At 41.9% G+C, this 13,495-nt stretch overlaps 1 protein-coding gene across 5 annotated transcripts in view; it reads left to right on the forward strand.

Moving 5' to 3' along the window:
• Window positions 1-516: 516 nt before the first annotated feature.
• The window catches only part of trbd (ubiquitin thioesterase trabid), a 29,178-nt gene continuing 16,199 nt past the window's right edge, over window positions 517-13,495 (forward strand). For 2 of the 5 annotated variants that reach the window (XM_022839526.2, XM_086969950.1), the window contains exons 1-2: window positions 517-3,933; window positions 11,478-11,587. The gene's annotated coding sequence lies outside the window, so the exon portion shown is untranslated. The remainder of the gene's footprint in view (window positions 3,934-11,477; window positions 11,588-13,495) is intronic. The other 3 variants (XM_086969943.1, XM_086969944.1, XM_086969949.1) reach the window with 3 other exon arrangements.

The raw sequence follows: 13,495 nt of genomic DNA on the forward strand, positions 1-13,495 counted from the left end.
AGCATGTCCTTGAAGAATAGGCGCTCAAAAACGCGCTCTCCTACTGTTGTTCGACAACGAGCCTCCCTTTCCGTGAGCGCGTATTTGAATACGAATATTCCAAGTATTAAGCAGACGGCAATGACTGGTATGTTTCTGCGGAAACGTCTGCTCCGCGATCACTTCAACGTCATCTGCTATCGCTATGAATGTATATTCTTTGCCACACACGGATACACAAACCCAGGCAGGATCTACCCTGCAAATAGCCATTGTTTGCCACTCCAATTTCGTGAGAGCTCGTCTGAGGCTACTACTGAGTGGCCAGTCTGTCCGTCGCTGATTTGTTATGGTTAAGTCTGCTGTTTTTACAGCTGCTGTTGTTTATGTTGCAGCTTTCCATGATCTTTGATGATCGTTCGTCATGTCTGTGTGTGTGTACGGCCCGTATAATTTCGTACGCAGCTACTTTTTCCCTTGCGCTACCTCCAGGTGTCCAGGCAGCAGCGGCAGCAGCAGCAGCTAGGAAGGTCAGTCAGTGCGTTATGCAGGTTGCATTGCTGGCAGTGACAGGCAGTCCCGAGCGGTCGACTGTGGTGACGACTGACCGTGGTTTTCTCTGTGTTGTATTGAAGCCCTATAATCGACTAACGCAGCAGTGCTATAGTAGAAGTAAGAACAAGAATATCAGTTGTAATTAAATCTTGCTGTCCTCGTGTTAAAACGTAGGCTCAGCGATCGCACAATAGATGCTATAGCTCGCAGCTGTAAGTGTAAATCTTTCTCGCCTAGCTGGCCTGGCGCCACAGCCGCCGCCGTAGTACGCAGTGGTGCGTCTGCGTCAAGCAAGTGAGTGTGTCCCTCTGTTTTGGGACGACAGGATTATAGTAGCCAGTCAAGCGGACCGATACACAGTGTGCTTCTACAGCAGACCGCTGTCGGAATAAAGTAGTTGCGACGGGGCAGCAGTGTGAGTGCAGGAGTAAAGTGAGGTGCGGTAAGTGACAGACAAGCAGGATATCGCTGGAGCGCCACAACACCCCCTTGCCCCCCGTCCCCCCTGAACCGTTGCTAGCGTCAACAGTACAATCAGCGACGAGCAACGGAGCAGCTGAGCAAGTTAGAGCAGAAGCATCATTGCTGGTGTCCCATCTTTCGGACGTGTGATAGTTGGTCGCTGTGGCGGGTTTCTGTCTGTCTGTCTGTCTATCGATATTTACTTGCTCTGGTACAGCAGCCAGCTGAAGGCAGCATAAAATGACAATACTAAGTAAATCTTGAATTGTACCTCCGACAATCTTGTCGAACGCACTCGCCTATCTGCTCACTGCAAAGAACAACTCTGAGTCGATCGAGCGCGCCGTCATAAACCATAGCAGCATCCATAGCGCCTACAGCCGCCACGGCAGTGGTGCTGGTCTTGACCCCGTGCAGCAGCGACGTGTACCACGGTGGCCGTCATCATCAACACAAACGCTACCCCTGCCAATAGTCTCATTTTGGTCCCGGCGCTCGCTGGCTCTAAGCGCGAGAGTCTCGGATAAAATGATTCTATTTACAGCGGCCGCCCATTGCATCTGGGCACGAACACCAGCAGCGTAGTGCTTGCGCAGATACAGACGACTGACGGGAAACAGACAATCCAACAAGCGGACAAATACCCTACGACGACAACAGCAGCAGCAGCAGCAGCATAAATATCAGGCACCAAAGCGACCCCAGCAGCATCGCAGTGGGTCGTGCTGGTTGTTGCAGTTTTCTCACCCATGGCCCAGCATCAACGTCCACCATTAGTACAAGCAGGTGCAGTTGTAGTCGAAGCGGGCGCTGCCCAATCGTTATTGGCGTTTTTGGTTGCTGTTGGACGCTGTACTGTTAGGGGTGAGTTGTGAAAGCAGTTCGACATGGTCCATCGATGGTGACACTGTTCCGCTACCGCCGATCGTCATCGCTGTTGCCGTTGCTGTTATTCTCGTGCTTGTTGCTTTCATGGTTGATTTTTCGTGGCTTTCGTGTTTCATGTTCATTGCTCACTGCCCGCCTGCATGGCTGTTGGATGTTGGTAAGAATGAATGCCGTTGTGTACCCCATTTGTCTGTAAGCAAGTTTGTTATCGGTCAAGTGAGCGACAACCATTCGTAGTAGAGTTAACAAAGTATGATTATCATTATCAGAACCGCCGGCAGCAGCAGCAGCAGTAGCAGCAGCAGCAACAGCGGCGGCAGTAGTAGTAGTAGTAACTGCATGTGCAAATATTCCGTCTCCTGATTCTCAGTTAACCGTGTCGATAGTGGCTAGTCAGCAGCTTAGCTCAGATGGTCAAAGCTCACTTCTTTGCTGGATAGGCTGAGAAAAATAGATACCCAGATTCTTTCTCTGCCAGGGGCGATCTGCTACAGGAGCATCTACATTTCGTATCAGGGGCACAGTTGTCGAATATTAACAGAGCCTGCCCACATTTTCTAATCTATATGAGTCAAGGGGAGCTGGCCAGCTGACACAATACCACTGCTGCAGCACCGGCAGCATTAATAACAACATCAGTTCAATGAAACAACAAGTAACAGCAAATTTGCATCTGCATCCTGGATTGGTCTGCTTTTATCGTCGATTTAATTAACCATCATTGGATCAGATCGAATCGAGTCGGGAAACATCGTCTTTACTAGACTACATCGTAAACCTAATCAGACGATACCTTCGCCAAGGTGTGATCGACCAGATTGGTATATATGCCGCTGTAGCCCTCACTGGTGCTGCATGGAATTCTGTCGATTGTTGTTAATTGTCAAGTGCCAATCGCTGCGTCGTATCGAAGCGTCCCATTGACCCTGGTGAGCGATACCGGAACAAGAGATAGCAGCAAAAGAAAAAGAAGGCTGACTGGATGCATCGTCTCTTTTCGATCATACATCCAATTCGTTCCTGTTCAAGATCTGTATTGGTGTGACTCGGCTGTAATCTTCAATTGCCCTGAGGATTTACGTGACACCTAACCACTTTTGTTGTCGTTACTTGTACTTCCCTCGGCGATCTGGCGGCAAGCTAGCTGGCTTTTCGCGGTACCTACGAGGTGTGACGAAGAACTGTGCATTATCGTCGATTCAGTGCATGTGTAGGTGTTATCGGGGTTCGGAACAGGCAGCCTTTGTCCCTGTCGGTCCCTACCGTTTTCTCTATGTTACTTCAAGCAGTGTTAGTTCGACTCGAACAGCTACTGTGGCGACATTGACTGCGACCGCTATTTCTTTAACTGTGATATACACGCATTTTTCCAAGTGTTGTCTCAGTAGCATTAATTCAGCCACTATCAACACGAGCCTATGGTGGCTGTCGCTGTTACAGCAGCAGCCGCAGCGACAGCTAGATGGACCGTAAATTCGCATAGACCGAAGAGGGGTGACCAGGCCGCAAGTGTCCTAACGTCACATTGCCTGTGAATAGGCAAACGGCAAACAGTCAACTAGAAATCAACCACAACAACGGCCCACTTGTTCGTACTTACTGGCGGTCAACAGCGACAACAACAGCGAGTCTCGGTCGTAAAACGTCTACTGCTGCATTGAACACGCTAATTAGAAGTACTCTCGTTGTTGTTTTTGTTGTTGTTATCATCACTGTCTAAAGGCTGTCGACATCTGACAACAATTAGACAATTGTTGGCAAGCCATCAGTAGCCTGCTATTGGAGGAGTACTCTGTTTTCTCACCTGTGCACAGCTGTCGGTAGCTTGTGGATGTTTGCGACTGAGGCGTTGAAAAAGGAAAAAACGTGCGTTAACCACAGAAAATCACATAAAATAAGGATAACGTGAGAGTGATACACGTTGCTGAACGAAGTCATAGCAAAAGGATAAAACTAAGTCTATGTAGAAGTTGTAACATTACATTTTTGTTCCGTTGTTAATTGTAAAGAACGAGAGCGAAGCCACGCGGCGTACGTGCACATCAAATCGTAAGTATTATCAAGTCGACTGCTACTAAGAGCCAAGATGTGATAGGAAAAAAGCGAGAGAAAATTAAACTAATATTTATTCTACTAATTCTATTAGAAATACTAACAGTAGATATAGTACTGGATCTAAATAGTAGTCCAAATCAGAACGTCAAGTCTCTCGGCAGTTTCTTCCGGTTTTTTTAAGGGTAGTTACAGGGTGCTATCTGGCCGTGCACTCTTTAATAATGTCTAATTGCGACGATACAAAAACATAGATTTTTAACTGAACTCGTGATGCTGTGGGCGACATCGATCGAATTTGTTATAAAACAATGTGTGCGATGCACGATTATCTGCTTCACTTCTATAGCCCTGTAATAATATAGAACCAATGATAAACCAGCTTGTCATCAGTTGACAAATAAAGTTAAGCACGAAATACATTTTAAATATTTGATTGTGGTTGATACGGGCTTTGATTTGACCCAAATCTGCTAGAATTTAACCCACCTAATAGCTTCTGTGACTAGGTTGTAGTTTGTTTCGCGCTGAAGACTTGCAGTACAATATCGTATCGGATGACTTCACCGGTGAAGCGAGTAACTTCTTGATATTACAGGTAGAGCTCTCTGTCATACGATAATTCTTTTCAAAATGGCTATATATATTTTATTTGAACTTTTGCATTGTTCTTTACATAGACGTAATATTTGTTTGTCAAGTAGGTTAAAGGCAAGAAAGTGAAGCAACAAAGAACTTGCAGGCAGAATCATCAACGCGGCTCAATCAAGCTATGAGGTCAATCGTGTCATCTGATCCATTATCCTGACCAATGCTTCTTCTATTCATTGACTAGGGAAGACTGCGGCTATGCCACTGTATCTCATTTTATGAGCTCGCCTATCATTTGGTGCTGATTTCCTACGGGGATCCGAGTGGTCGAGCAGTAAATTTCTTGTAATAACGTAGCTAATAATATACATATAGGGCAACTGTAAACAGTAACACGCCGAGATTCTTCAAGTAGTTATCACTTCGATGCGCATTTAGGACTAAAAAAGGGGGCGGAGAGAAAATGCTAGGATACTGTTAGATCCTAGAAGTCTTAGGAACATTGGCAGTGCAATCGGTGGTCTCACCGATTATTATGCGCGTTTATGCTGTATAATATCTCATATTACTTCGTCTACTGAATAAGCAGTTTAGACCAAAAGATTGCGAGAAAGTGAAAAGCATCATTGTTTATATTATTATTTATCACTTTATTATTTATAAACTATTATTATCTAATTGTTATGTATGCGCACCTTTTATTTATATGTATGAAGTAGTATTTAAAGTACGTAGTCACACTTTGTCAGTTGGTGAGAAATTAACTCAAATATGGCCAAGAGGTCGCTCTTTATTAGTTTATTTATGTATATAAACAAGCTTTGTTTACTTCTTGTATTATACTTAGGTACTTCGTATCGTCGTTACTTCGAGTACCTAAGTCAAATTGAGATATTTTCGAGTATATCTCAATTTAACAAATGTGACATTAAAGCAGTGTAGTTAGAGTATTGATAGCTTTATGGTCAAGTTCGGAGTTTGGGGTAAGCAATTCACTACGTGAAACACTCAAGTTCACGAGGCTTTCCCGAAGAAGAAGGCGACTCTTTACCACATACGAAAACATGCAGTACCTATTAGCGCGAGATTGTTTTGTTATCGTGAGCTCCGTCCGTATTGAAAGTCGGCAGGATAAGTGACATGAGAGATCATACCTGCCACCCACGTTTCATGATCACGTTACGCCTCAGGGATAACTACCTGCACGGTTGTGACCAATTGTTTCATAAAAGGTGACCTAAGCACTGTCTGTTTTTATGCAAATAACAATTACGATGTAACTCACATTGCCTGTGCTTAACTGTCAAATAATTGTGGAGACCCATGAAGGTACGAGGCGTATCCTGAAACTAGCAGCTGAAGTCCCACATGGAATCATGCATGCACGATACTTAAAATGGCGATCACATTTTTAGAGATTTTTAAGGATGCATATCAGGCATACATGTTGGAAGTTTAGCTACGAAAAAGAATCACTTTGAAATCTCAAGCTTGATACTGTATTCTTACTGTTCTAAAAGGACCCAGGATGCTGCATTGCTGGTCTCTACAAGAGATGTGGCATTATCGACGTGGCGAGGTTGTGGATTAAAATTACGTTTAAACGGCATCATTACAAATGTAGACACTGAAAATATGGAGTAGAACGAACAAAAGAAATACGTAAACTCTGTCTATTATAAGCGTACCATGCTTTAAGTAAATTCTCTTTAAGCAATCACCACGGTCACGCAAATATTGGAAACTTTAGCGAACGTTCTCAAAATATAAGCAAGTTTAAAAAATGATTGGGCTAGAAACTTCTGTATATTTTCTCACCAGAGCTCCTGCAAAGGGCTTATAGAACAAAATCACAATCTCGATCTTAACAGTGTTGTGGTGGAGGTTCACCGAGTGGCCGATTTGATTTTATGCTGTACTTCAAATCCCACCAACTACACAGTCTGCGTGAATGGACAAAGTTACTCTTTAATACAACCACATATAAAGGCTATGTATTTATCTTCTCACAAAACACGTTTCTTTATTACCTGTCCCATCTAGAGCAAGTACATTGAGATGAACGACCTTTCTTGATAAAGTGTCATACATTGACAACTGGGTCACTTAGGAGCAGTCGCCAATGGGTCTCCTTGTTGGCTTACTTAAGAAATGTCATCTTTGGGAATGTTTGTCAGAGTGATTGAACCTGAAGAAGATACTAACGATTTCTATGAACGTAGCGTCTATTAAAAATACCACTTGAATTTTACCATTTTGTTCTTGCCGGCGTCTACAGAAGGTTTGAGTTACATATATATATATATGTTCTGAGGCAACTCATGTCCATAAAAGGTCTAAATCTTGTATTAAGATGGTTTGGCTCCAGAAGGCTTTCGGCCTGAAAGAGTGAGTGGCCGACGGTAGCTGATTTTTTTTTTACGTAGCTCACATTAGAATCTCTAGTTTCATGGAATGGAGTGTTCGGAAATGCTGAAGACATGTTAAAGTGAGTGATCCCACTTGTTCATTTGGCATGAGAAACCAATTGTAGATTTATCGAAATATTTATTACCTTTGTCTGGCATAGATTCAATATACTACTGCTTGACCATGCTCCATAGATCCTAATCAAATCCATTCGCTGATTAAGTGATTAACCAATCTACTTCATGTTTTTTTTCCGAATGCTCGATTCTATGGTGAGCGTGATACTGGTGTTGCTAGCTTGAAATAAATTTCCGCACTTCTCCTGCAGAGTCTGCTTGAATCTTATGCAGTTAACATTAAGGATTCATTAATCACGAAAATCTACTGGGTTGCATCATACAAGAGTTAAATGCGCGCCATGCTGTTCAATGAAAACACTACTATTTACCTTTCGTCTATGTATTAGGCGAATATGTTTTCATATAGTTTAATAATAGTTCGACTAAGTTGCTGGTAATGTTACGCATCATCAATTGGTTTACTTCTTGGTGACTCACTGATTTGGTCTTAACATACATCTGCCTGACATTTATCTCGTGCCAATTAAAAGCTGGAACTATGCAGGTTGCAGCTAAAGCAGTATATCGCTTCCATTGAACAAGCCGGCTGTAGCGTCTTGTTCTCTTGACTAACGCTGTTATCGCTGCTTTTTTTTTTTTTTTTGTTAAGCTCTATGCGCACGTGTGGCCGACACCGGATAGATCTTTAATGGGTCGACATTCGATAGGTTAGTTACTGACAGTTCAACGTTACGTTAAAGCTTCTGTAAGATTTAGCAAAGATGAATGATTAAATGCTATTGTTCGTTGGTCGTCTTGTCCTTAGCTGTTCGGTCGGCCTGCTTCGCGAGAACACGTAGTAGCGTGTCGGGTAGGATTTGATCCACGTGCCGTTTGCTCTGTTGCTAACGGTTGCGGCATAGTGGTAATCGTTGTTGTATCCGGCGAGAAATTTTCTGTCTTTAATGTCGACCGTTATGTTATCGTTATGAGCGCTTCACGCGCCCTTGCTATTTGCCGTCATAATACTGTTGTCCAGGTTAGCATATGTTGTTATTGGTGTCGTCGTCGTTGTTGTTACTGCTCTCAATCTGCCTTTCGAGCTTCTGTACTTTGCTGTGTTCTTCGGCCATGGCACTGCTGTCTTCGAAGCCACCCTACGGAGTCTGACAATGCAGCGGAACTGCCGCTGCGACTAGCGGCCGCTGCTCTTACGCGTAGCACTGCCAAAAGCATCGCAAGGCGGTGTGCAGCTGTCTCTAAGGCAGTCGTAAGTGTGGGTGGCCAGCACAATTCTAGCTGCTTCTGCCGCCATTGGCCTTCTTTTCCTCGTTGTTGTTGATACATGTATTCGAGGCTCTGACGTCGCCGATGAAGGCTCGTCTGCTTGTCGACGATTAGTGCTATGCCAATAGTGCTCAACGATGTACTATTACATAGCTTCAGTACAGCAAAAACAATGGTAATGTTGCAATATATCCCAAGACACTGGGCACTACTGGTATATATATAGTTGCATGCTACCTGTATATCTGAATCGGCAACAGAGTAATAACTCGCTGCCGACGACGCGGGTTACGCAGCAGCATAAGGTTGGTAGTATGGGGCTGTTGTATGTTACGTCATCGTACGATCTAGCGCATGCAAATCGCGTATTTTTCTCCCTCTTTCATCTAGCCGTCACCTTCAGCACTTTCTTCTGTATAGATGTACACACAAGCGACAGACATATATGGCACAACAGCAAAAATAAAATTTGTTTGACAGTGTTTAGTTCACAGTGCTTCATCTCGCTTCATTGATCGATTCATGTTAACCGCTATGAATATTGAAGAAATCCATTAGTGTCAGAGCCTATAAAGTTCACAGTGCGATCGGTAATAAGCTAGCTGGCTTTGTTTGCGTTATTTTAGAATTGAAATATTGAGAGTGTATCGTAGCAATAAGAAAAAATATATTATCGCATTACCATTGTTAGTGTAGGCTTATTTCAGGGTAGTTTCTACTACGTAACGCCCGGGCTATTCATTGAATTCAGTCGACCCGTGCAGAATAAATTTCATTGTTTTTTATGAGGAATAAAATAGCGTCCATACAGCTATTGCCTGGAGCAACGCGCCGATATACAATAGTGCTTTACTAAAGTAAGCTAGATGCTTTCGAGTTTACTACTGCCGCTAAGCATTGTTTCAGACAGGCGGTTCTCCGCACGAAACTGAAAGTGTCTATATTCGGTTTCCAAGCTACACTGCCTTATCAAGTGTCCCAAAGGTTAGGAGGCCAATGTGTTACTACCGAACAACCAAGCTAAGAAAGTTAATGTTGTCTTTTATCGTCCCTGTGTCGTTACAAACATTCTAACTTTAATCAAAATTTGGTTGAATCAACAAAAGTGCTTCACGGTAGCACGTACTTGAAGCATCACGTGAACACCTACTTTTTTCCCAAGCAAACGTAGCGCTTATGCCCCACTAGCCACAACAGCTTCATTAAAATTTGCATCCGCGTTATTGCTCCTCATTACATCGGTGAAACGCAGCGAATGTCTGCTCTTATCTCCATCTTTGTGTCCCAGGCTGTCAATTATTAGCTTCATCAAGTTCTAATTGTTGTTTACTATTGTTATTTTATGCTACATTTATCAAAAGTATTGTGTTTTTCAACGCATACAACTTAGTCTCACAGTGGCTTATGCCTCAGCTATAACTATATTGTCAGCTATGTAATGAAGTTCATGCAAGCAGCATAATAGGTGAGTTGATGGTCAACATAGGCTTTACGTTTTCTTGCGAGCTTTATGGCTCACGGTCAACCGCCAATATCAAACTTCAGTCTATGCGTGAACAAGCTGAGCAGTTTACACGATTGCGCTTGAAGGAACTCTCGTTTTAAATTCATTAATGTACTATAATTATAAAAGTCTTAACGTCTCTATCTATAAAAGACTTTTACGCGTGGAAAGCGATAGGATGTGCATCCATAACGAAAAAAATTGCTTCGCATCATGCGGGACTCGATCCCCGTATGTGGTTCTGTTGGGATGATCTTAGGTGGTTTTTAACCTCCCCCTTACAGCACCGTTGTGTTTAAACTTCTATTTATTGTTTGTATTACCAGATGACCATTTCTGGTCATATTTAAAATGTGTCGCTGTCTAACGGGACGGACGTCCATCATAAACCGTGTTACTGGCCGCGACAATAACTAAGATCTAATTGAAGATTATATAGAAGTGCAGCAAAAATCAAATCCATGAAAAACGATAAGGCTAACGATGATGTGCTCAAGCCATAGACAGAAGTCATCTTTCTATATGATAGCCCAAGTTGATGACAGTGGTATCTCTTTTATGAGATTTTTATTATAGAACAATTCGTTCGAGGAAACAAAACTATTATTTGACACGTGAGGGTTAGAAACACGTACGGAAAGGGCTTTTGCAGTATCGTATAAACTTGTGATTCTATTAATTAATACAGAATATAAAAGCTTATTGTATTTCCCAAGTGTTGATTAGGTATAATTATTAAGTTAATGAATAAAAAGTCTAAAAAAGGAAAAATAAATTGTTTTAAAAACGCATATGTGATTTTTTGGCATTGGAATATATCAATAGGCTTACAGACTCAGCACAAATATACAAGTCTGCCTGAGTATAAATTTTAACATTAGTTGATACAGAATTGATGGAACTTTTCGAAGTATACAGCGGGGTACCACAATGTGTTATATTATATTGGTTTCGTCGTCTCTCTTATTATTTGCGAGGACGCTGAGGACATTGTACGGTTAAGGGGTAGTTGCATGTAGCCGAGAGCGCAATGGTTGTATCCATGGTGGATTCATAGATATATTTTAACATTAACATTATGAACATCGCTGACCCTCTATCGATGCAGTAACACCTTTTAATTACGAGGGGCGTCTTCGTTGATAATATATGCAGTGTTATATGTCCATAAAGTTTATAATTCATAATAATAATGACCATCATGCAATCGGTCGACATGCATCATACACTGGTGTTTGTAATGATAATGACTTCCTAAACGTCTTAGTGATTAAAAGAACGTTATTTTTATGCATGTACAAGGGAAACTACATAGCAGTGAGTATATATAGTATTTGTAATATCGGCTAACATAGATGGTATGTATTTGATTTCTCCAGCATACTTGGCGCCATAGAATATCGTTGCGCTCGTAAACCATTCCTCCGTAGTTGTTTCCGAAAAAAATTATGGAAATTTAGCAGATTTGGTTAGTGAGGCTACGCTCGAAGAGAACTGCACACAGAGGAAGTTGTAGTGTCTTTTTTAACGAAGCGGAATGATTCGTACGTTGTTTTCAAACAGGCCCCCTTTGAAAACTGACTCACAGTGTATACATCGTAAACATAGCTATATCGCCTGAACTTACCCACTGGCAAATATAATAAGAAGACATTACCTAACTAGGAGGGTGCTTTCTGGCTACTTTGCAGGCATGCCTGATCCGATGCTAGGTTTCATGGAAAAGTTAATCGTTCAGTCAGACGGAGTCACCAGTAGCCAGGCCCTTTGAGAAACTTCACTAGCAACATTCAATGAATACGTACGTGAATACGTGAGTTCGTACGTGAGAAAAAAATATCTCGTGTGATTGTAACGATCTATTCATATATTAAAATTAATAGTTTTTTTTCATTATGTTGATCTCGCTTATTATGATATTTTCAGCCGTATTAGCTAGTATTGGGCAAGTTACACGTCATTTGAGAGTGAACGGAAAGCGCTGTTGACCTTGAAGTGATGATTTTTTTTTCAACTGCATTCTATGACTTCTCTAACGGCAGTCCTAATGCCGACATTTGTATACGATCAGCTACTTGTCTAAACCTGATGTTAGAATGTTTTTACAAGTTTTCCGCTCCTATGCGTCTAGCATCTTCTGTTGTTATTATTTACCGTGGCAAACACAGCGTATATACGTTTTTTGAGCGCTAAAATAATGTCTACTTATTCTACCCGACCTCGCTGACAACACTGAAACGATCCATACGACCCCTAGACGTTTTTCGAGTGTTATTGGATTAAATATAATTTAGTTTGGTATTTAACAACTACTAGCCTAGCAGCCTCCATTGATACAGCCGTTACAAAATTCGGCAAATAGAATACATATATATGGTGCGGAAAAATCGCATGGATATCAATGCTGTCCTGGTTTGTCAATCTCAGAATTTTCGCAGATTCAGCGCTCGATTGTGACATGTCAAACAAATTTTGTTGACGACAAGCTTGGTGACTTTTTATTTTCAGCGTTGCAGCGTACTACCGTACGCGCCGCACGGTAGCCCTATCGCTGATTACGCGGTCAGTGATAGGGCTCAAGATTAGAGATCGTCGCTTAAAGATACCGCTATTTAAAATGAATCCCTTGAAATCCATGCTAGAAACAAAGCGTAAACAGTATATCTGGTTCGATTGTTGACATGAAACGTTAACTACAGAAAAATGATAACGTGTTACGCATGCCGATATTTAGAAGATGCTGCTCGGTTATAGTACGCTACAACTTATGACTCAGATATGTTGCAATTGGGGAGAAAACGTAATTACTAAAACTTCCTATTCGTTTAATCGTGGTCAATTATAATGACCTTCGAGATAAAAGAAAGTCTTTACCGCTATATTTAAAAGCGCAAAAGGAAGAGGGTGAGCCTCATCGTTTATCTGTTACTTCGCCCGCGCATGAATACATCTAATTGGACTCCTCTGTGCCCCCAACAATATAGATAGATGGAGACAGGCTTCTGATGATATTTCGTATAGACGGAAAAGCCCGGGTTGCTGCATGATTGTGTGTCAAACCACTGAGATCGGCATCGTGATAAATCTGAGAACTTACGTTGTGAGTCTATTGACTGTAGCTCACAAAAAAACACATCGACTCGACGACTTTTGGCATAATTGTATTTATGATGCGTAGCGGTTAATGCTTGTGCATACGTTATAATCTAGTAGTGTTTTCAGTTGCTGAAATTATGAGTTGATTTGAATTTTTTTGGGTCTTTTCTTTCTCTATGGTGTGTAGTTAGATAGTTTGACTTGCTGCCTTTTAAACCCTATGCTTAGAATTTCGTTTCTAAGTACGTTGGAGAAACGTGTTGAAATTCATGGCGTTGTTCCCTGAACAAGCGTTCCACATAGTGCTTCGCTTAAATGTTTCTACTATTCTATTTCAAATACTGGTATTGTTTTTTGTATGTACATGCTGTGTAGCTTTGTCAATTTGGTTTCTGATTGTGCAGGGACAAAATCGAATTCGAGAATGCTGTATGGGATTTATTTATACTGTTCACTTTCCTGGCAATTATTTCCTTTCGAGTCAACAATGTGGCAAGGACTTACGGTAGGGCGGTGGTTTAGGTGTTATTTATGAGACATCTTTGGTCCGAACATCTAGAGCGCTGTAAATAATGTTACTCCTTCAATGTCAGTTGCAAGCCTTCGATTTTTC

Source organism: Varroa jacobsoni, unplaced genomic scaffold (genome assembly GCF_002532875.2).
Source record: "Varroa jacobsoni isolate VJ856 unplaced genomic scaffold, vjacob_1.0 scaffold_90, whole genome shotgun sequence".
NCBI classification, from domain to species: Eukaryota; Metazoa; Arthropoda; class Arachnida; order Mesostigmata; family Varroidae; genus Varroa; species Varroa jacobsoni.